Source organism: Melanotaenia boesemani, chromosome 5 (genome assembly GCF_017639745.1).
Source record: "Melanotaenia boesemani isolate fMelBoe1 chromosome 5, fMelBoe1.pri, whole genome shotgun sequence".
NCBI classification, from domain to species: domain Eukaryota; kingdom Metazoa; phylum Chordata; class Actinopteri; order Atheriniformes; family Melanotaeniidae; genus Melanotaenia; species Melanotaenia boesemani.
This window is the reverse complement of record NC_055686.1, coordinates 25,969,139-25,989,985: the sequence shown is the minus strand read 5'-3', so window position 1 is coordinate 25,989,985 and position 20,847 is coordinate 25,969,139. Positions and strand designations below refer to the sequence as shown.

The 20,847-nt window shown below is 43.1% G+C and overlaps 1 long non-coding RNA gene across 1 annotated transcript in view; it reads right to left on the bottom strand.

The window, feature by feature from the left end:
• Positions 1-3,885: 3,885 nt before the first annotated feature.
• LOC121640070 overlaps positions 3,886-20,847 on the bottom strand; it is a 40,402-nt gene continuing 23,440 nt past the window's right edge. The window contains exons 2-4 of the long non-coding RNA XR_006010324.1: positions 4,517-4,587; positions 4,210-4,245; positions 3,886-4,032 (exon numbers count right to left, since the gene is read on the bottom strand). This is a non-coding gene — a long non-coding RNA (uncharacterized LOC121640070). The remainder of the gene's footprint in view (positions 4,033-4,209; positions 4,246-4,516; positions 4,588-20,847) is intronic.

The following is a 20,847-nucleotide window of genomic DNA, read 5'->3' as shown; positions in this document are numbered from 1 at the left end:
TGGAACTGACTAATTATGTCTCCTCTTGTTGCTGTAATAAACAGTCTGTTTACATGTCTGTACGTTAAATAAAAATTAGCGCGGTCAAAAATAACGTATTAACAGTGGTAACAAATTTATGTAATTAAGTGCATTAATATTTTTAACATAATTAACGCTTGTGCAGCATGACATGTCCCATACATCCATCATCTCTCTGTTATGAATGTGGGACGTGGAGAGGCGAGATAGAAATGATGAGCTACACTTCGCACTTTTCCCTCTCATTCTTTTTAAACTTATCCTGCATTTTGCAGCAACGTTTCTGCTCTAGAGGATCTCTGGTCATCAGTTTGTGCAGCAGCATGCTTCTTTCCTTTCCTCTCATGTTGTTCCATGAATCATGACGACTGTCTGTGATCAGCTGATCGGCTTTTGTTGCGTTTGTTTATGTTTCTGCTGAGAAGGAGGAAACTAGCGGTTCATGGTTCACACGTCACATATTTACCCCAAAAGTTTTGTTTTTGGCAGGACCTTCTCTAACACAGTAGTTTGCTGGTGGTAGACATGGTTTATACTCCAGCTATGAAGGGGCGGGTCTAGAAAAGTTCTGATGGGGGGTCCAGGCAGGAGCATGCTGACCAGGAAAATGGGCACAAATGGGACCTTCTTTTTTAAGTCTAGATTTTATGAAATATTGAACTGATTATTACAACTAAAGTCATCATGTCATGTAACAAATTGAAGAATAACTTGAAAAACAAACAGCCAGTGATGTATTTTATCAGCAGGTGTTTACTTTGGGTGATGCTGCTGCACAAACACTCACACTTCAATGATAAAAGGAAAAATGTGTTTTTATCCAGATCATCAGTTTTATCAGAGTTTCTTCATCAATGTTGGCTGTTTAACTTCAGTCGTCACATCTGCTGCTTTTATTACAGAAATTATCTCCATGGAGACGGTTGGTGAGATGATGATATATGAATTCTGAATTATTATCTACAACATGGTAGAGATGGTTTAGAACAACATCTAGAAGAACATTACATGCTGCATTTACTGACCATTGGACATCTGATGTTTACCCAAGGGAAGGTCAGTTAACAGTAAATATTTGTAGCATCTGTTCGTTCTGTTGATACAATACAGTAAAAATGGGTAAATTTCAGGTTTAGTCACGGATGGTGATTAATCATGATTAATTTGAAAGCTGTGATTAATCTGATTAAAATTTTAATCATTTGAGAGCCCTAATAAAATCTAAATGTAGACAAACTGAATCTGATTCCAGGTCACATTCAGCTGAAACTGATGTTGGACAAAAAAAAAAAAACATTTAAAGATCAGATTCACATTTAAGTAAAAATGATAAAACAGCTTCCTAATCGGTTTCAGCTTTGTCAAATAAATCCTGCAGTTTTTACCTAAAACAGGTTTTTATAGATAAAAACTTGTTGTGGACCAACTATTTTACTGGACGACTTTTACGGGAGCCTTGCTGGTGAAACAGGAGCGTTTTTGTTGCAGCATCATCTGCCGCAGGACTAAGTTTAGCCAAATGGTGGTGTCTATCAGAGGCACACAGTCATGGAACTCACTACCAGCTCATATTAGAAACTGTGACAACTATCTCACCTTCAAGAAAACACTAAAAGAGTGGTTAAAAACAAACCAGTCCTGTACTCATGTGTAACTAACATCCTGTTTACCTTTTATTACTAACACTGTGTTTAATGTTTATTGTAACTATTGTAAATATGAGATGTTTGTCAATGTTTGTTCAATGTGCCTGCCTTAGGACAACAGATGCAATTTAGCTTTTGTGGCTAATTCTGGCATATTTACTGTGAAGCTTTTGCTCATATGTTGATTAATATGCATTGTCCTAAAAAAATAAATAAATAAAATAAAAAATACTGGAGCACAGCATGGCTTCATAGATAAACTGTGTTTGCGACTACTCTGAAACAAGTGTTAGCTGAATCTAGAGTTATGATTGTAGCCTGGAAAGGTTTACATCGTTCAGATCTCAAGACTCTCAGCTTTCCAGTGGCGTATAACATGTGAAGCTACTTGGAAGATAGACTGAGTAAAATACATATTTATTGTCATGTCCCGTCCACGGGACGTCTGGTACCAGCGGGTTAAACAGTGAAGACGTAAACTTTGTATCTGCAATCGTGTCCAAGTCAGCTGCAGCCACTAAAGTTCATATTTATCTGAGGTGGCCGTCAGTAGCTTTGTTGGTGTCGGCTCATTGGGTTTTCATAGAACATCATTTATGTTTTATCTTAGTGTGATTTTAGTCTGGACAAAGTTTCCTTTCTTTCATCACTTAAGACACTTTTGTCTCATTTACTGCTGTTTGTTTGATGTGTTGGAAATATATTTGATACCATTTAATCTGATGATTTACCGTTAACTCATGGTATTTAGTGGGACAAAGAAAATGTAAAAATAACTGATTTAAAATGGAGAATTTTGCGTGTGTGTTAAGTTATTAGACAGTTATTGTGATTTTACTTCTACTGAGGAGGTGCTGATATGATTTATACTAATTAATATTGCAGCATGAAGCTGTGCTGAAGAAGAAGGTTACATATTCACCTGATGATTCATTATTTCAGGAATCAGAGAGATTGTCTACAAAGAAGATTTACTGCTGTTTGGACAGAAGTGCTGGCTGCTCATACGGATTGTAGTAATTATTTAATTGTCATGGTTCATGTTTCTTCCAGGTCTCTAGTGATTGCTTCCTTAATCAGGTTCATTTGTTCCACCTGGGCTTCCCTGATTGCTCCCTATCCTCACCTGTGCTCAGCTTTACTTAAACTCTCTCCAGTCTCTCCTTCCCTGCAGGTTATCGACAGCCTTGTGCCAAATGGAGGGCCTTTGTTTCTTTTCTATGTGACAGTTTGCTTGTTAATCTGGACAGAACACACAGCAAACATGACTGACCTGATACTGACAGTCTGATGGCTTCACTCCACTTTGATGAAGAATATGAGTCATCTCTGCGTTTACACTGACACTGGTAGTCTCCACTGCTGAGCTCAGAAACAGCGAAAGTAAAGTTTTTACTGGAAATCTGCGGTATAATTGACCCAAGATGTCTCCATACACACATCCACTCAGTGTTTTCTCCTCCCTGGATCTCACATGTCAGAGTGATTTTCTCTCCACTGAAAATCTGAGGCCAGTCAGGTTGTCGTGTTACAACAACCTGGTTGGAAACTGTTTCCATAGATATGAACAGAAAAACACAAACAGAAATATCATCAGAAAATATTACATGTAACTTTCATATAAAATAATTTGTTTTTGTATAAAATAATAGAACTCACAGATTATATTAATACTGGCATCATGACTTATATCAGAGTAATAGGCTGGATCTCCTCTCTCTCCTCTACACCTGTAGATTCCTCCCTGTGACACACTGATGCTTCTGTTTTTTTCATTAGTTTTAAGGCGCTTTTCAGAAGTGTGTGAGGTTCTTCTGAACCACTGGTATTTCCATCCAGCAGAGTTGTCCACAGAGCAGCTCAGTGTCACGCTGCCTCCTACTGATATGGTTGTTGTTCCTGCTGTCACTTCTGCTCTGGGTTTATCTGTTGTATCGTCCAAAAACACAAACAATTTGCAAAGACATAAAACAGAAAATATTAAAAATGTTAAATACACTTACATTTAAAGTTCATGTAAAGAAAGATGTGCATATGTACAGCTTAAAAAATGTTAGTCACAGTAAAATTAGTCATGTTGAAAGAACAGAGGACTTACCCCGAACATTTAAAAAGATCTTATTACTGCACTTTGAATCATTTGAAGTCTTCAGACGACCACAGCACTGGTATTCATCTTTATAACTTATATATAAAAGTGGTAATTCGTAGAGTGGATGTGAGTTGTAGGGAATGAATTCTTGACCATCCTTGAGGAGTTTGTATTCCCAGTCAGTGTTTGTTCCTTCCTTCATGTCACATATGAAGGTAACAGACTCTCCAGTATAAAAAGTCGACCAGTTAGGATCAATGGTCAGAACAGCTCCTAGAAAACAACAACAAATGTTTAACACCTGCGTAAACTTGCCAGCCGACACACTGTGTAGATATATACAATGAAATTATCTGATAATCCACAAAAAAGTCAGCTTGTGTCTAACAGTGAGGCAACAGGCTGAGATTCATTTACAAAGAAAATAACTGAAAAACTAAAGTGTGTCACCTTGAGTGTGTCCAGTGCAGAGGAGTGTATACAGCCCTGCAATCCAGGTAGAAACAACAAAAATGAACAAAGGATCAACATTTGCAACCAGAGTTGTTTAAAGTACAACATAAACACATATAATGGTAAAAAACATAAATTCTAACACAGATATTTAACTTAAATTACAAAATCCCATCTACAAAACACCCAGATTCTTCATTCAGATTCTCAGACACTGGTGAAAATGACTGATACCTAATTTCATCTGATCCAGTTTCCTTAATATCCATGATTTAAACAGAAGAAGTCCTCATGTCATATTTACAGAATAAATCCAGCACACAGAATAAAATGAGTCCCATCCTCTCAACTAATCCTCACACTTCTGACAAATTCCTTTTACAAAGACAGAAAAATGAAAGTAAACCATGAGAGAAGTCAAGACCAGCAGAGAAACCAAAGTTAAAACATGAGTAGTGTAAATAATAAATGTGGGATTTTTCTAACTTCTCTCTTTGTTAACTTGCTTTAACACAAAGCTTCCTTACTTTAAACACAGCATGGTTTAGTGTGTGTCTACACTTCCTGTCCTGCTGATCCTGAAACATGTTGGATTCTTATTTAAAGGTTTCTACGTGATCTCATATAGATAGTATATCTTACACAACATAACAACCACATGCACACAAGCAAGAAATACAGAAAAACACAAATCACAATGTAAAAAATAAATAAGTCAGTAAATGTGTAAAATGATGATTCATGATGTGACATTGTGGATGTCTAAAGAGCTTCTGTCTGTCACTGTTTCCTGACTGCAACATGAAACTCTTTTCTTTTGCAATATGCTCATTACCTCAGTCAGATGATGGGTCTTATTATCCCTGAGATGACTAAATGTGAGTTCATCCACCAACATGTAAAAATACAAGTACAACTTCCTTCAGTTTGAAGGTTTTGTTAGAGAACAGAAGAAAAGTTTTGGTTCTTACTGTGGGCCTGTACAACTACAGAGTAGAACTGGTGTGTTCGTGATTTAATGATGAAACTTCAAGATCAGCTCAGATATTTACATCAGGATGCTGGTTCACTGTTACTAGGATTTATCACCATGGCAACTAATACTAACACAAATTAAGAAATAAACACATGGAAACAATTTAGTTAATTAATATTAAAAAATAGGAACTTATTAAAGCTCCAACATTTTAAAAAACCAAAGTGATCTGAATTCATAATGTATCTTAATCCTTAAAAAACTATGTGCTTCATTTTTTATTTGCACATTTTACAAAAATATTACACACCAGCACACATGAAAAAAGTTAAATAAAAACAGTTTTTTTTCTGCTAAAACTAATTTTATATAAGAATAAAATGATCATAAATATAGATAAACATAGAACAATACATTTTAAGAAAGAAACATGACCTCTAACCAGGTGAAATTAATATAAATGGAGGATTGATCATATCATATTAAATAATGATGCATATTTCCAGTTCTGCTGCATTCACATATCTGCATACATTAAAGCAGTGTTTCTCAATCCAGGTCCTCATGGCTCATGTCGGCCATGTTTCTACTCCAACACACACATTCAGATTAATGAGCTTTGTAAGTTCTTTTAAATTCTGTTAACGATCCGTTCATTTCATGCAGGTGTGTTGACATAGGGTAACCTCTAAAACATGCAGGGCATGGATTGAGAAACGCTGCATTAAAGTGTAAGTAACTAATATGTTACCAAGTGCCTAAAAGATGTGAAATGAGCAGCTTGAGCTTAAATAAAGAGGATAAATGAAATGTTGCATCATAAACACAGAAGATACTGAACATGTCTGATATTTGATAACAGAGTTACACACAGTAGTTTCATACAATGATTCTCTTTGCTTTGCTGCTGCAGCTCGAAGAACTACAGAAAGAACAAACAACAACAACAACAATTGAGGTTAATAAATAAATAAAACAGTATTGCAGTTTTAATCTCTGCCACATGAATTTTTTGGTTTGTTTGAAAAAACCAGCATAATAAAAGTCAAATAGTCAGACTTCACTCACATTTATTTATATTTGCAGAAAATATTATTATTAGTTATTACTGGAAAAGTCTCCCAAAAATATGTTGTTAAAATATTGTGTTGGCATTTATTCTCCAGTAAATGTCCATTGAAATGGCTTCCAACCAGAAGGTTGGTGGATCGATTCCAGTCTTCCACTGACTACATGTGGAACGTTGCCCCACGTTGCCTCCTGATGTGCCTATCGAGGTGTGAATGTGTGTGTGTGAATTGGTGAATGTGATATGTAGTGTAAAGCGCTTTGAGGGGTCAAAGTGACTGGAAAGGTGCTATATAAGTACAAGTCCATTTACCTTTTACTATTTAATTAATCATGATTAATCACCATATGTGATTATGCCTGAAATATGTCCATTTTTACTATTTTGTATCAACAGAAAAAGCAAGCCAAAGCTCACTTGGCTTTTTCTTCACATTTTAACATTAGATGATCACTTTAGTTGTAATAATCAATTCAATATTACATAAAATCAAAACTTTACAAAATGCATCTATTGTGCCAACCTTTTCCTTTTCTACCACCTGGCAGCTGCTTTGATTTATATCTCAGAGCCTGTTCATAATTCCTATCACCATATTCATGGCCCATAAATAATCAGATCTGTGTCTACAACATCTGCACAGCAACAATGATTTGGAGAAGATGTTCCCTTGTTTCCTTTACTGTTCAACTCTTTCTAGATATCTGAACCTGATCTATCTTTAAAGATGTGTGCATGGCTGTCTGATGACTAGTAGATTTTACAGCTGTTTCACTAGTAAACACCATGAATAGTGGCAAACTGTATGAAATAAAGGCTAACAAAGTCTAACTGAAATAGGATGCTGTTATCAACAGGTTTCTTTCTTCAGCTTCTTTTTTTTTTTTTTTCACCTGTCTTGTCCAGCATCGTTGCAAACAGAATGATTGTCTGGCTGCCGTCTGATGCCGGGCAATTTTACTCTATCAAGCAGGGATTTATACTACATGTATAAAGTCCCTCTTGATGATATGAAAAACTTTATTAAATCAAACTCTTAATGCTGGACTCGACCGGAGGGGACAGAGAGAGAGAGAGAGAAAAGAAAGGAGAGAGAAGAGGGAGGGGAGGGAGAGGGACAGAAAGGGTGTGGGGAGTGCAGGTGGGGACTTCAGACATCATACAAAAGACCATGTAATCCATACTACTTACAACATATATATTTAAGATCATCCTAGCCAGTAGGTCATTACACAACTAGTTGATAATAGTAACAATAATAATAATAATAATAATAATTAAAGCCGCAAGCGGCATCCATCGGGTCCGAGCGTCCTGGACCCCGCCACCCGTCTCATACACCTGTTCCTAGCATGGTAGGTAACCTGGTAAAATGGAAGGTAACATGGCAAAAGACCCAGCTGCAAATCTGAAATGTTGATATACTTAGTTAGCATTTTTTGCTTGCATGCTAATTCTGCTAGCTAACATGCTATGTTGCCATGACAACAGGTGGTGTAATGCGTTAGGGACCCAACAAGTATGAATCCTGTCAAGTTTGGTGCAGTTCCCATGTATTCCTATTGAGGTATGAGCAAACCGTGTTTCATGGCGAGAAGGCTTTTTTCCGTCGGTTGCCACGGTTACAGGCTTTCTCCTATTAGAAAGATTTGAGGAGCGTTTGGTCCCCAACTTGTCAGGAAGCTTCCCACCAAGTTTGGAGTCAGTGGCACGAATCCCCTCAGACTAGTTCGTTCAAATGGCAGTGAAATCCAAGATGGTGGGCACCCCGTTGCCATGGCAACAGGTGTTTGATGGACTTCTTTGCTGGACTTGGGGTGTTACACGTATGAATACTGTCAAGTTTGGTGCAGTTCCTCTGTATTCCTATGGAGATATAAGCAAAACGCGTTTCATGGCGAGAAGGCTTTTTCTGTCGGTTGCCACGGTTACACGCTTTTTCCTATTAGAAAGATTTGAGGAGCGTTTGGTCCCCAACTTGTCAGGAAGCTTCCCACCAAGTTTGGAGTCAGTCGCACGAATCCCCTCAGACTAGTTTGTGAAAATGTGAGTGAAATCCAAGATGGCGGGCGACCCGTTGCCATGGCAACAGGTGTTTGATTGACTTCTTTGCTGGACTTGGGGTGTGACACGTATGAATACTGTCAACTTTGTTGCAGATCCCATCTATTTCTGTGGAGATATGAGCAAACCGTGTTTAATGGCGAGGTCTTTTTCCATCGGTTGCCACGGTAACACGCTTTCTGCTATTAGAAAGATTTGAGGAGCGTTTGGTCCCCAACTTGTCAGGAAGGTCCCCACCGAGTTTGGAGTCGGTTGGACCATTCCCCTCAGACTAGTTCGTTCAAATGGCAGTGAAATCCAAGATGGCGGGCGACCCGTTGCCATGGTAACAGGTGTTTGATTGACTTCTTTGCTGTACTTGGGGTGTCACACGTATGAATACTGTGAAGTTTGGTGGAGATCCCATCTATTTCTATGGAGATATAAGCAAACCGTGTTTCATGGCGAGAAGGCGTTTTTCCGTCTGTTGCCACGGTAACATGCTTTCTGCTATTAGAAAGATTTGAGGAGCGTTTGGTCCCCAACTTGTCAGGAAGCTTCCCATCAAGTTTGGAGTCAATCGCACGAATCCCCTCAGACTAGTTCGTTCAAATACGATGTGTGTAAAGTGGAAAAAATGGCAAAAAAATGGCCGCACACGCCAAGATGGCGGGCACCCCGTTGTCATGGCAACAGGTGTTAGATTGACTTTTTTGCTTGACTCGGGGTGTTACACGTGTGTGCCGAGTTTTGTGTTCCTACGTCGAAGTAGACTTTTTGGACCCCATTGATTGGGGTATTTTTGGGGTGTCTAGGTGGCGCTGTTGAGCCACTTTCTAATTGAAGTGTATGCGGACCTTAGAATATCGAAATTTTCGCCGGGCTTGACGTGTGTGCCAAGTTTCACAACTTTTCATGGGCGTTTAGGGGGTCAAATTTGGCGTCGATGTGCTTAGAACGAGAAAAATAAACATTTCAGGAACAATAGGGCCTTGCCATACTTCGTATGGCTCGGACCCTAATAAACATTACAACCACAATAGGGCCTTGCCATACTTTGTATGGCTCGGACCCTAATTAAAGCCGCAAGCGGCATCCATCGGGTCCGAGCTGCCTGGACCCCGCCACCCGATGTTGCCATGACAACAGGTGCTGCAATGCGTTAAGGACCCAACCTGTATGAATCCTGTCAAGTTTGGTGCAGATCCCTCGTATTCCTATGGAGATATAAGCAAACCGTGTTTCATGGCGAGGGCGTTTTTTCCCTCGGTTGCCACGGTTATAGGCTTTTTCCTATTAGAAAGATTTGAGGAGCGTTTGGTCCCCAACTTGTCAGGAAGCTTTCCACCAGGTTTGGAGTCAGTCGCACGAATCCCCTGAGACTAGTTCGCTCAAATACGATGTGTGTAAAGTGCAAAAAATGGCCACAAAATGGCAGCACACGCCAAGATGGCGGGCACCCCGTAGCCATGGCGACAGGTGTTTGATTGACTTTTTTGTTAGACTTGGTGTGTTACACGTGTGTGCCGAGTTTCGTGTTCCTACGTCGAAGTAGACTTTTGGGACCCCATTCATTTGGGGAATTTATTTTTTTCTAGGTGGCGCTGTTGAGCCAATTTTGTATTGAAGTGTATGCGGACCTTATAATATCCGAGTTACGTGGGGCTTGATGTGTGTGCCAAGTTTCACAACTTTTCATGGGTGTTTAGGGGGTCAAATTGGGCCTCGAAATGCTTAGAAAAATAATAATAATTAAAGCCGCAAGCGGCATCCATCGGGTCCGAGCGGCCTGGACCCCGCCACCTGTCTCATACACGTCTTCCTAGCATGGTAGGTAGCCTGGTAACATGGTAGGTGACATGGTAAAACATGCAGCTGAGAATCTGAAACGTAGAAATACCAAGTTATCATTTTTTGCTAGCATGCTAATTTGCTAGCTAACATGCTATGTTGCCATGACAACAGGTGGTGTAATGCGTGAAGGATGGAACGTGTATGAATCCTTTCAAGTTTGGTGCAGTTACCATTGATTCCTGTGGAGATATGAGCAAACCGTGTTTCATGGCGAGGAGGCTTTTTCTGTCGGTTGCCACGGTTACAGGCTTTTTCCTATGAGAAAGATTAGAATAGCGTTTGTTCCCCAACTTGTCAGTAACGTTCCCACCAAGTTTGGAGTCTGTCGCACGAATCCCCTCAGACTAGTTCGTTGAAATGGCAGTGAAATCCAAGATGGCGGGCACCCAGTTGCCATGGCAACAGGTGTTTGATTGACTACTTTGCTGGACTTGGGGTGTCACACGTATGAATACTGTGAACTTTGGTGCAGATCCCATCTATTTCTATGGAGATATGAGCAAACCGTGTTTCATGGCGAGAAGGCCATTTTCCGTCGGTTGCCATGGCAACAGGTGTTTAATGGACTTCTTTGCTGGACTTGGGGTGTTACACATATGAATCCTGTGAACTTTGGTGAAGATCCCATCTCTTTCTATGGAGATATGAGCAAACCGTGTTTCTTGGCGAGGTCATTTTCCGTCGGTTGCCACGGTAACACGCTTTCTGCTATTAGAAAGATGTGAGGAGCGTTTGGTCCCCAACTTGTCAGGAAGGTCCCCACCGAGTTAGGAGTCGGTCGGACCATTCCCCTCAGACTAGTTCGTTCAAATGGCAATGAGATCGAAGATGGCGGCCACCCCGTTGCCATGGCAACAGGTGTTTGATTGACTTCTTTGCAGGACTTGGGGTGTCACACGTATGAATACTGTGAAGTTTGGTGGAGATCCCATGTATTTCTGTGGAGATATGAGCAAACCGTGTTTCATGGCGAGAAGGCGTTTTTCCGTCTGTTGCCACGGTAACATGCTTTCTGCTATTAGAAAGATTTGAGGAGCGTTTGGTCCCCAACTTGTCAGGAAGCTTCCCACCAAGTTTGGAGTCAGTCGCACGAATCCCCTCAGACTAGTTCGTTCAAATACGATGTGTGTAAAGTGTGAAAAATGGCAAAAAAATGGCCGCACACGCCAAGATGGCGGGCGCCCTGTTGCCATGGCGACAGGTGTTACATTGAGTTTTTTGGTGAACACGGGGTGGTACACGTGTGTGCCGAGTTTCGTCTTCCTACGTTGAAGTAGACGTCCTGGTTCCCATTCATGTGGTGATTTTTGGTGAGTCTAGGTGGCGCTGTTGAGCAAATTTTGCATTGAATAGTATGCGGACCTTATAATATCCGATTTTCGCCGGGCTTGACGTGTGTGCCAAGTTTCACAACTTTTCATGGGTGTTTAGGGGGTGAAATTTGGCGTCGAAATGCTTAGGAGGAGGAGGAGAAGGAGAATAATAATTAAAGCCGCAAGCGGCATCCATCGGGTCCGAGCTGCCTGGACGCCGCCACCCGATGTCGCCATGACAACAGGTGGTGTAACGCGTTGAGGACCCAACAAGTATGAATCCTGTCAAGTTTGGTGCAGTTCCCATTTATTCCTGTGGAGATATAAGCAAACCGTGTTTCATGGCGAGAAGGCGTTTTCCGTCGTTAGCCACAGTAACACGCTTTTTCCTATTAGAGAGATTTGAGGAGCGTTTGGTCCCCAACTTGTCAGGAAGGACCCCACCAAGTTTGGAGTCAGTCGGACGATCCCCCCCAGACTAGTTCGTTCAAATGGCAGTGAAACCCAAGATGGCGGCCACCCCGTTGCCATGGCAACAGGTGTTCAATTGACATCAATGCTGGACTTGGGGTGTCACAAGTATGAATCCTGTCAAGTTTGGTGCAGATCCCACGTATTCCTATGGAGATATAAGCAAACCGTGTTTCATGGCGAGGTCATTTTCCATCAGTTGCCACGGTTACACGCTTCCTGCTATTAGAAAGATTTGAGGAGCGTTTGGTCCCCAACTTGTCAGGAAGCTTCCCACCAAGTTTGGAGTCAGTCGCACGAATCCCCTCAGACTAGTTCGTTAAAATGGGAGTGAAATCCAAGATGGCGGGCACCCCGTTGCCATGGCAACAGGTGTTTGATTGACTTCTTTGCTGGACTTGGGGTGTCACACGTATGAATACTGTCAAGTTTGGTGCAGATCCCACGTATTTCTATGGAGATATGAGCAAACCGTGTTTCATGGCGAGAAGGTGTTTTTCCGTCGGTTGCCACGGTAACACGCTTTCTGCTATTAGAAAGATTTGAGGAGCGTTTGGTCCCCAACTTGTCAGGAAGCTTCCCACCAAGTTTGGAGTGAATCGCACGAATCCCCTCAGACTAGTTCGTTCAAATACGATGTGTGTAAAGTGCAAAAACTGGCAAAAAAATGGCCGTACACGCCAAGATGGCGGGCACCCTGTTGCCATGGCAACAGATGTTCTATTGAGTTTTTTGGTCGACTCAGGGTGTTACACGTGTGTGCCGAGTTTCGTGTTCCTACGTCGAAGTAGACGTTCGGGACCCCATTCATGTGGTGATTTTTGGTGAGTCTAGGTGGCGCTGTTGAGCCGATTTTGCATTGAAGTCAATGCGGACTTTAGAATATGAAATTTTTCACCGGGCTTGATGTGTGTGCCAAATTTCACAACTTTTCATGGGTGTTTAGGGGGTGATATTTAGGCTGAAAATGCTTAGAAGGAGAAGGAGAACAATAATAAACATTTCAGGAACAATAGGGCCTTGCCATACTTTGTATGGCTCGGACCCTAATTAAAGCCGCAAGCGGCATCCATCGGGTCCGAGCGTCCTGGACCCCGCCACCCGTCTCATACACCTGTTCCTAGCATGGTAGGTAGCCTGGTAACATGGTAGGTGACATGGTAAAACACGTAGCTGAGAATCTGAAACGTTGAAATACCTAGTTAGGATTTTTTGCTTGCATGCTAATTCTGCTAGCTAACATGCTATGTTGCCATGACAACAGGTGGTGTAATGCGTTAGGGACCCAACAAGTATGAATCCTGTCAAGTTTGGTGCAGAACCCACGTATTGTTATGGAGATATAAGCAAAGCATGTTTCCTGGCGAGAAGGCTTTTTCCGTCGGTTGCCACGGTTACAGGCTTTCTCCTATTAGAAAGATTTGAATAGCGTTTGGTCCCCAACTTGTCAGTAACGTTCCCACCAAGTTTGGAGTCAGTCGCACGAATCCCCCCCAGACTAGTTCGTTCAAATGGCAGTGAAATCCAAGATGGCGGCCACCCCGTTGCCATGGCAACAGGTGTTCGATTGACTTCTTTGCTGGACTTGGGGTGTCACAAGTATGAATCCTGTCAAGTTTGGTGCAGATCCCATGTATTCCTATGGAGATATAAGCAAACCGTGTTTCATGGCGAGGGCATTTTTCCGTCGGTTGCCACGGTTACACGCTTTTTCCTATTAGAAAGATTTGAGGAGCGTTTGGTCCCCAAGTTATTAGGAAGCTTCCCACCAAGTTTGGAGTCAGTGGCACGAATCCCCTCAGACTAGTTTGTTAAAATGTGAGTGAAATCCAAGATGGCGGGCAGTCCGTTGCCATGGCAACAGGTGTTTGATTGACTTCTTTGCTGGACTTGGGGTGTGACACGTATGAATACTGTGAACTTTGGTGCAGATCCCATCTATTTCTGTGGAGATATGAGCAAACCGTGTTTAATGGCGAGGTCTTTTTCCATCGGTTGCCACGGTAACACGCTTTCTGCTATTAGAAAGATTTGAGGAGCGTTTGGTCCCCAACTTGTCAGGAAGGTCCCCACCGAGTTTGGAGTCGGTCGGACCATTCCCCTCAGACTAGTTCGTTCAAATGGCAGTGAAATCCAAGATGGCGGGCGACCCGTTGCCATGGTAAGAGGTGTTTGATTGACTTCTTTGCTGGATTTGGGGTGTCACACGTATGAATACTGTCAAGTTTGGTGGAGATCCCATCTATTTCTATGGAGATATAAGCAAACCGTGTTTCATGGCGAGAAGGTGTTTTTCTGTCGGTTGCCACGGTAACACGCTTTCTGCTATTAGAAAGATTTGAGGAGCGTTTGGTCCCCAACTTGTCAGAAAGCTTCCCACCAAGTTTGGAGTGAATCGCACGAATCCCCTCAGACTAGTTCGTTCAAATACGATGTGTGTAAAGTGCAAAAAATGGCAAAAAAATGGCCGTACACGCCAAGATGGCGGGCACCCTGTTGCCATGGCAACAGATGTTCTATTGAGTTTTTTGGTCGACTCAGGGTGTTACACGTGTGTGCCGAGTTTCGTGTTCCTACGTCGAAGTAGACGTTCGGGACCCCATTCATGTGGTGATTTTTGGTGAGTCTAGGTGGCGCTGTTGAGCCGATTTTGCATTGAAGTCAATGCGGACTTTAGAATATGAAATTTTTCACCGGGCTTGATGTGTGTGCCAAATTTCACAACTTTTCATGGGTGTTTAGGGGGTGATATTTAGGCTCAAAATGCTTAGAAGGAGAAGGAGAACAATAATAAACATTTCAGGAACAATAGGGCCTTGCCATACTTTGTATGGCTCGGACCCTAATTAAAGCCGCAAGCGGCATCCATCGGGTCCGAGCGGCCTGGACACCGCCACCCGATGTCGCCATGACAACAGGTGGTGTAATGCGTTAAGGACCCAACCTGTATGAATCCTGTCAAGTTTGGTGCAGATCCCACGTATTCCTATGGAGATATAAGCAAACCGTGTTCCATGGCGAGAAGGCATTTTTCTGTTGGTTGCCACGGTTACACGCTTTTTCCTATTAGAAAGATTTGAGGAGCGTTTGGTCCCCAACTTGTCAGGAAGCTTCCCACCAAGTTTGGAATCAGTCGCACTAATCCCCTCAGACTAGTTCGTTAAAATGGGAGTGAAATCCAAGATGGCGGGCGACCCGTTGCCATGGTAACAGGTGTTTGATTGACTTCTTTGCTGTACTTGGGGTGTCACACGTATGAATACTGTGAAGTTTGGTGGAGATCCCATCTATTTCTATGGAGATATAAGCAAACCGTGTTTCATGGCGAGAAGGCGTTTTTCCGTCTGTTGCCACGGTAACATGCTTTCTGCTATTAGAAAGATTTGAGGAGCGTTTGGTCCCCAACTTGTCAGGAAGGTTCCCACCAAGTTTGGAGTCAATCGCACGAATCCCCTCAGACTAGTTCGTTCAAATACGATGTGTGTAAAGTGGAAAAAATGGCAAAAAAATGGCCGCACACGCCAAGATGGCGGGCACCCCGTTGCCATGGCAACATGTGTTACATTGAGTTCTTTGGTCAACACGGGGTGGTACACGTGTGTGTCGAGTTTCGTCTTCCTACGTTGAAGTAGACTTCCTGTTCCCCATTCATGTGGTGATTTTTGGTGACTCTAGGTGGCGCTGTTGAGCCAATTTTACATTGAATAGTATGCGGACCTTATAATATCCGATTTTCGCCGGGCTTGACGTGTGTGCCAAGTTTCACAACTTTTCATGGGTGTTTAGGGGGTCAAATTTGGCGTCGAAATGCTTAGGAGGAGGAGGAGAAGGAGAATAATAATAAACATAGCAGAAACAATAGGGCCTTGCCATACTTTGTATGGCTCGGACCCTAATTAAAGCTGCAAGCAGCATCCATCGGGTCCGAGCGGCCTGGACCCCGCCACCCGATGTCGCCATGACAACAGGTGTTGTAATGCGTTAAGGACCCAAAGTGTATGAATCCTGTCAAGTTTGGTGCAGTTCCCATGTATTCCTATGGAGATATGAGCAAACCGTGTTTCATGGCGAGAAGGTCATTTTCCGTCGGTTGCCATGGCAACAGGTGGTGTAATGCGTTAAGGACCCAACCTGTATGAATCCTTTCAAGTTTGGTGCAGTTCCCATGTATTCCTATGGAGATATGAGCAAACCGTGTTTCATGGCGAGAAGGCGTTTTTCTGTCGGTTGCCACGGTAACACGCTTTCTGCTATTAGAAAGATTTGAATAGCGTTTGGTCCCCAACTTGTCAGGAAGCTTCCCACCAAGTATGGGGTCGGTGGCAGGAATCGCCTCCGACTAGTTCTTTTAAATGGCAGTTAAACCCAAGATGGCGGGCACGCCGTTGTCATGGCAACAGGTGTTCGATTGACTTATTAGCTGGACTTGGGGTGTGACACGTATGAATACTGTGAACTTTGGTGCAGATCCCATCTATTTCTATGGAGATATGAGCAAACCGTGTTTCATGGCGAGAAGGTCATTTTCCATCGGTTGCCACGGTAACATGCTTTCTGCTATTAGATAGATTTGAATAGCGTTTGGTCCCCAACTTGTCAGGATGGTTCCCACCAAGTTTGGAGTCAGTCGCACGAGTCCCCTCAGACTAGTTCGTTCAAATGGCAATGAAAACCAAGATGGCGGGCACGCCGTTGCCATGGCAACAGGTGTTCGATTGACTTCTTTGCTGGACTTGGGGTGTCACAGGTATGAGTACTGTGAAGTTTGGTGCAGCTCCCATATATTTCTATGGAGATATGAGCAAACCGGTTTTCATGGCGAAAAGGTCATTTTCCGTGGGTTGCCATGGCAACACGTGGTGTAATGCATTAAGGATCCAACCTGTATGAATCCTGTCAAGTTTGGTGCAGTTCCCATGTATTCCTATGGAGATGTGAGCAAACCGTGTTTCATGGCGAGAAGGTCATTTTCCGTCGGTTGCCATGGCAACAGGTGTTTAATGGACTTCTTTGCTGGACTTGGGGTGTTACACATATGAATCCTGTGAACTTTGGTGAAGATCCCATCCATTTCTATGGAGATATGAGCAAACCGTGTTTCTTGGCGAGGTCATTTTCCGTCGGTTGCCACGGTAACACGCTTTCTGCTATTAGAAAGATGTGAGGAGCGTTTGGTCCCCAACTTGTCAGGAAGGTCCCCACCGAGTTTGGAGTCGGTCGGACCATTCCCCTCAGACTAGTTCGTTCAAATGGCAATGAGATCCAAGATGGCGGCCACCCCGTTGCCATGGCAACAGGTGTTTGATTGACTTCTTTGCTGAACTTGGGGTGTCACATGTATGAATACTGTGACGTTTGGTGGAGATCCCATGTATTTCTGTGGAGATATGAGCAAACCGTGTTTCATGGCGAGAAGGCGTTTTTTCCGTCTGTTGCCACGGTAACATGCTTTCTGCTATTAGAAAGATTTGAGGAGCGTTTGGTCCCCAACTTGTCAGGAAGCATCCCACCAAGTTTGGAGTCAATCGCACGAATCCCCTCAGACTAGTTCGTTCAAATACGATGTGTGTAAAGTGCAAAAAATGGCAAAAAAATGGCCGCACACGCCAAGATGGCGGGCACCCCGTTGCCATGGCGACAGGTTTTACATTGAGTTTTTTGGTCAACACGGGGTGGTACACATGTGTGCCGAGTTTCGTCTTCCTACGTTGAAGTAGACTTCCTGGGCCCCATTCATGTGGTGATTTTTGGTGACTCTAGGTGGCGCTGTTGAGCCAATTTTGCATTGAATAGTATGCGGACCTTATAATATCCGATTTTTGCCGGGCTTGACGTGTGTGCCAAGTTTCACAACTTTTCATGGGTGTTTAGGGGGTCAAATTTGGCGTCGAAATGCTTAGGAGGAGGAGGAGAAGGAGAATAATAAACATAGCAGAAACAATAGGGCCTTGCCATACTTTGTATGGCTCGGACCCTAATAAACATAGCAGAAACAATAGGGCCTTGCCATACTTTGTATGGGTCGGACCCTAATAAACATTTGGAAAACAATAGGGCCCCGCCATACTTTGTATGGCTCGGACCCTAATAATAATAAACATAGCAGAAACAATAGGGCCTTGCCATACTTTGTATGGCTCGGACCCTAATAATAATAAGAGTAATAATAATAAGAGTAATAATAACAATAATTAAAGCCGCAAGCGGCATCCATCGGGTCCGAGCGGCCTGGACCCCGCCACCCGTGTCATACACCTTTTCCTAGCATGGTAGGTAACCTGGTCACATCATATTTAACATGGTAAAACACCCAGCTGAAAATCTGAAATGTTGATATACTTAGTTAGCATTTTTTGCTTGCATGTTAATTCTGCTAGCTAACATGCTATGTTGCCATGAGAACAGGTGGTGCAATGCGTTAGGGACCCAACAAGTATGAATCCTGTCAAGTTTGGTGCAGATCCCATCTATTTCTGTGGAAATATGAGCAAACCGTCTTTCATGGCGAGAAGGCTTTTTCCGTCGGTTGCCACGGTAACACGCTTTCTCCTATTAGAAAGATTTGAATAGCGTTTGGTCCCCAACTTGTCATGAACGTTCCCACCAAGTTTGGAGTCGGTGGCACGAATCTCCTCAGACTAGTTCACTCACATGGCAGTGAAATCCAAGATGGCGGGCACCCCGTTGCCATGGCAACAGGTGTTTGATTGACTTCTTTGCTGGACTTGGGGTGTCACACGTATGAATACTGTCAAGTTTGGTGCAGATCCCAGGTATTTATATGGAGATATGAGCAAACCGTGTTTCATGGCGAGAAGGCATTTTTCCGTCAGTTGCCACGGTAACACGCTTTCTCCTATTAGAAAGATTCGAATAGCGTTTGGTCCCCAACTTGTCAGGAAGGTTCCCACCAAGTTTGGAGGCAGTCGCACGAATCCCCTCAGACTAGTTTGTTCAAAGACGATGTGTGTAAAGTGGAAGAAATGGCCAAAAAATGGCCGCACACGGCAAGATGGCGGGCAACCCGTTGCCATGGTAACAGGTGTTTGATTGACTTTTTTGGTCAGGTTGGGGTGTTAGACGTGTGTGCCGAGTTTCGTCTTCCTACGTCGAAGTACACTTTCTGCACCCCATTCATTTGGGTATTTTTGGGGTGTCTAGGGGGCGCTGTTGAGCCACTTTTGCATTGAAGTGTATGCGGACATGAGAATATCAAAATTTTCACCGGGCTTGATGTGTGTGCCAAGTTTCACAACTTTTCATGGGTGTTTAGGCAGTGATATTTGGGCTCAAAGTTCTTAGAAGAATAATAATAATAATTAAAGCCGCAAGCGGCATCCATCGGGTCCGAGCGGCCTGGACCCCGCCACCCGTCTCATACACCTTTTCCTAGCATGGTAGGTAACCTGGTCACATCATATTTAACATGGTAAAACACCCAGCGGAAAATCTGAAATGTTGATATACTTAGTTAGCATTTTTTGCTTGCATGCTAATTCTGCTAGCTAACATGCTATGTTGCCATGAGAACAGGTGGTGCAATGCGTTAGGGACCCAACAAGTATGAATCCTGTCAAGTTTGGTGCAGATCCCATCTATTTCTGTGGAAATATGAGCAAACCGTCTTTCATGGCGAGAAGGCTTTTTCCGTCGGTTGCCACGGTTACACGCTTTCTCCTATTAGAAAGATTTGAATAGCGTTTGGTCCCCAACTTGTCATGAACGTTCCCACCAAGTTTGGAGTCGGTGGCACGAATCTCCTCAGACTAGTTCACTGACATGGCAGTGAAATCCAAGATGGCGGGCACCCCGTTGCCATGGCAACAGGTGTTTGATTGACTTCTTTGCTGGACTTGGGGTGTCACACGTATGAATACTGTCAAGTTTGGTGAAGATCCCACGTATTTCTATGGAGATATGAGCAAACCGTGTTTCATGGCGAGAAGGCATTTTTCCGTCAGTTGCCACGGTAACACGCTTTCTCCTATTAGAAAGATTCGAATAGCGTTTGGTCCCCAACTTGTCAGGAAGGTTCCCACCAAGTTTGGAGGCAGTCGCACGAATCCCCTCAGACTAGTTTGTTCAAATGGCAGTGAAATCCAAGATGGCGGGCACCCCGTTGCCATGGAAACAGGTGTATGATTGACTTCTTTGCTGGACTTGGGGTGTCACAAGTATGAATCCTGTCAACTTTGGTGCAGATCCCACGTATTTCTATGGAGATATGAGCAAACCGTGTTTCATGGCGAGAAGGTCATTTTGCGTCGGTTGCCACGGTAACACGCTTTCTGCTATTAGAAAGATTTGAATAGCGTTTGGTCCCCAACTTGTCAAAAAGCTTCCCACCAAGTTTGGAGTCAATCGCACGAATCCCCTCAGACTAGTTTGTTCAAATACGATGTGTGTAAAGTGGAAGAAATGGCCAAAAAATGGCCGCACACGGCAAGATGGCGGGCAACCCGTTGCCATGGTAACAGGTGTTTGATTGACTTTTTTGGTCAGGTTGGGGTGTTAGACGTGTGTGCCGAGTTTCGTCTTCCTACGTCGAAGTACACTTTCTGCACCCCATTCATTTGGAGATTTTTGGGGTGTCTAGGGGGCGCTGTTGAGCCACTTTTGCATTGAAGTGTATGCGGACATGAGAATATCAAAATTTTCACCGGGCTTGATGTGTGTGCCAAGTTTCACAACTTTTCATGGGTGTTTAGGCAGTGATATTTGGGCTCAAAGTTCTTAGAAGAATAATAATAATAATAATAAACATTTCAGGAACAATAGGGTCTCGCCATACTTTGTATGGCTCGGACCCTAATTAAAGCCGCAAGCGGCATCCATCGGGTCCGAGCAGCCTGGACCCCGCCACCCGTGTCATACACCTTTTCCTAGCATGGTAGGTAACCTGGTCACAT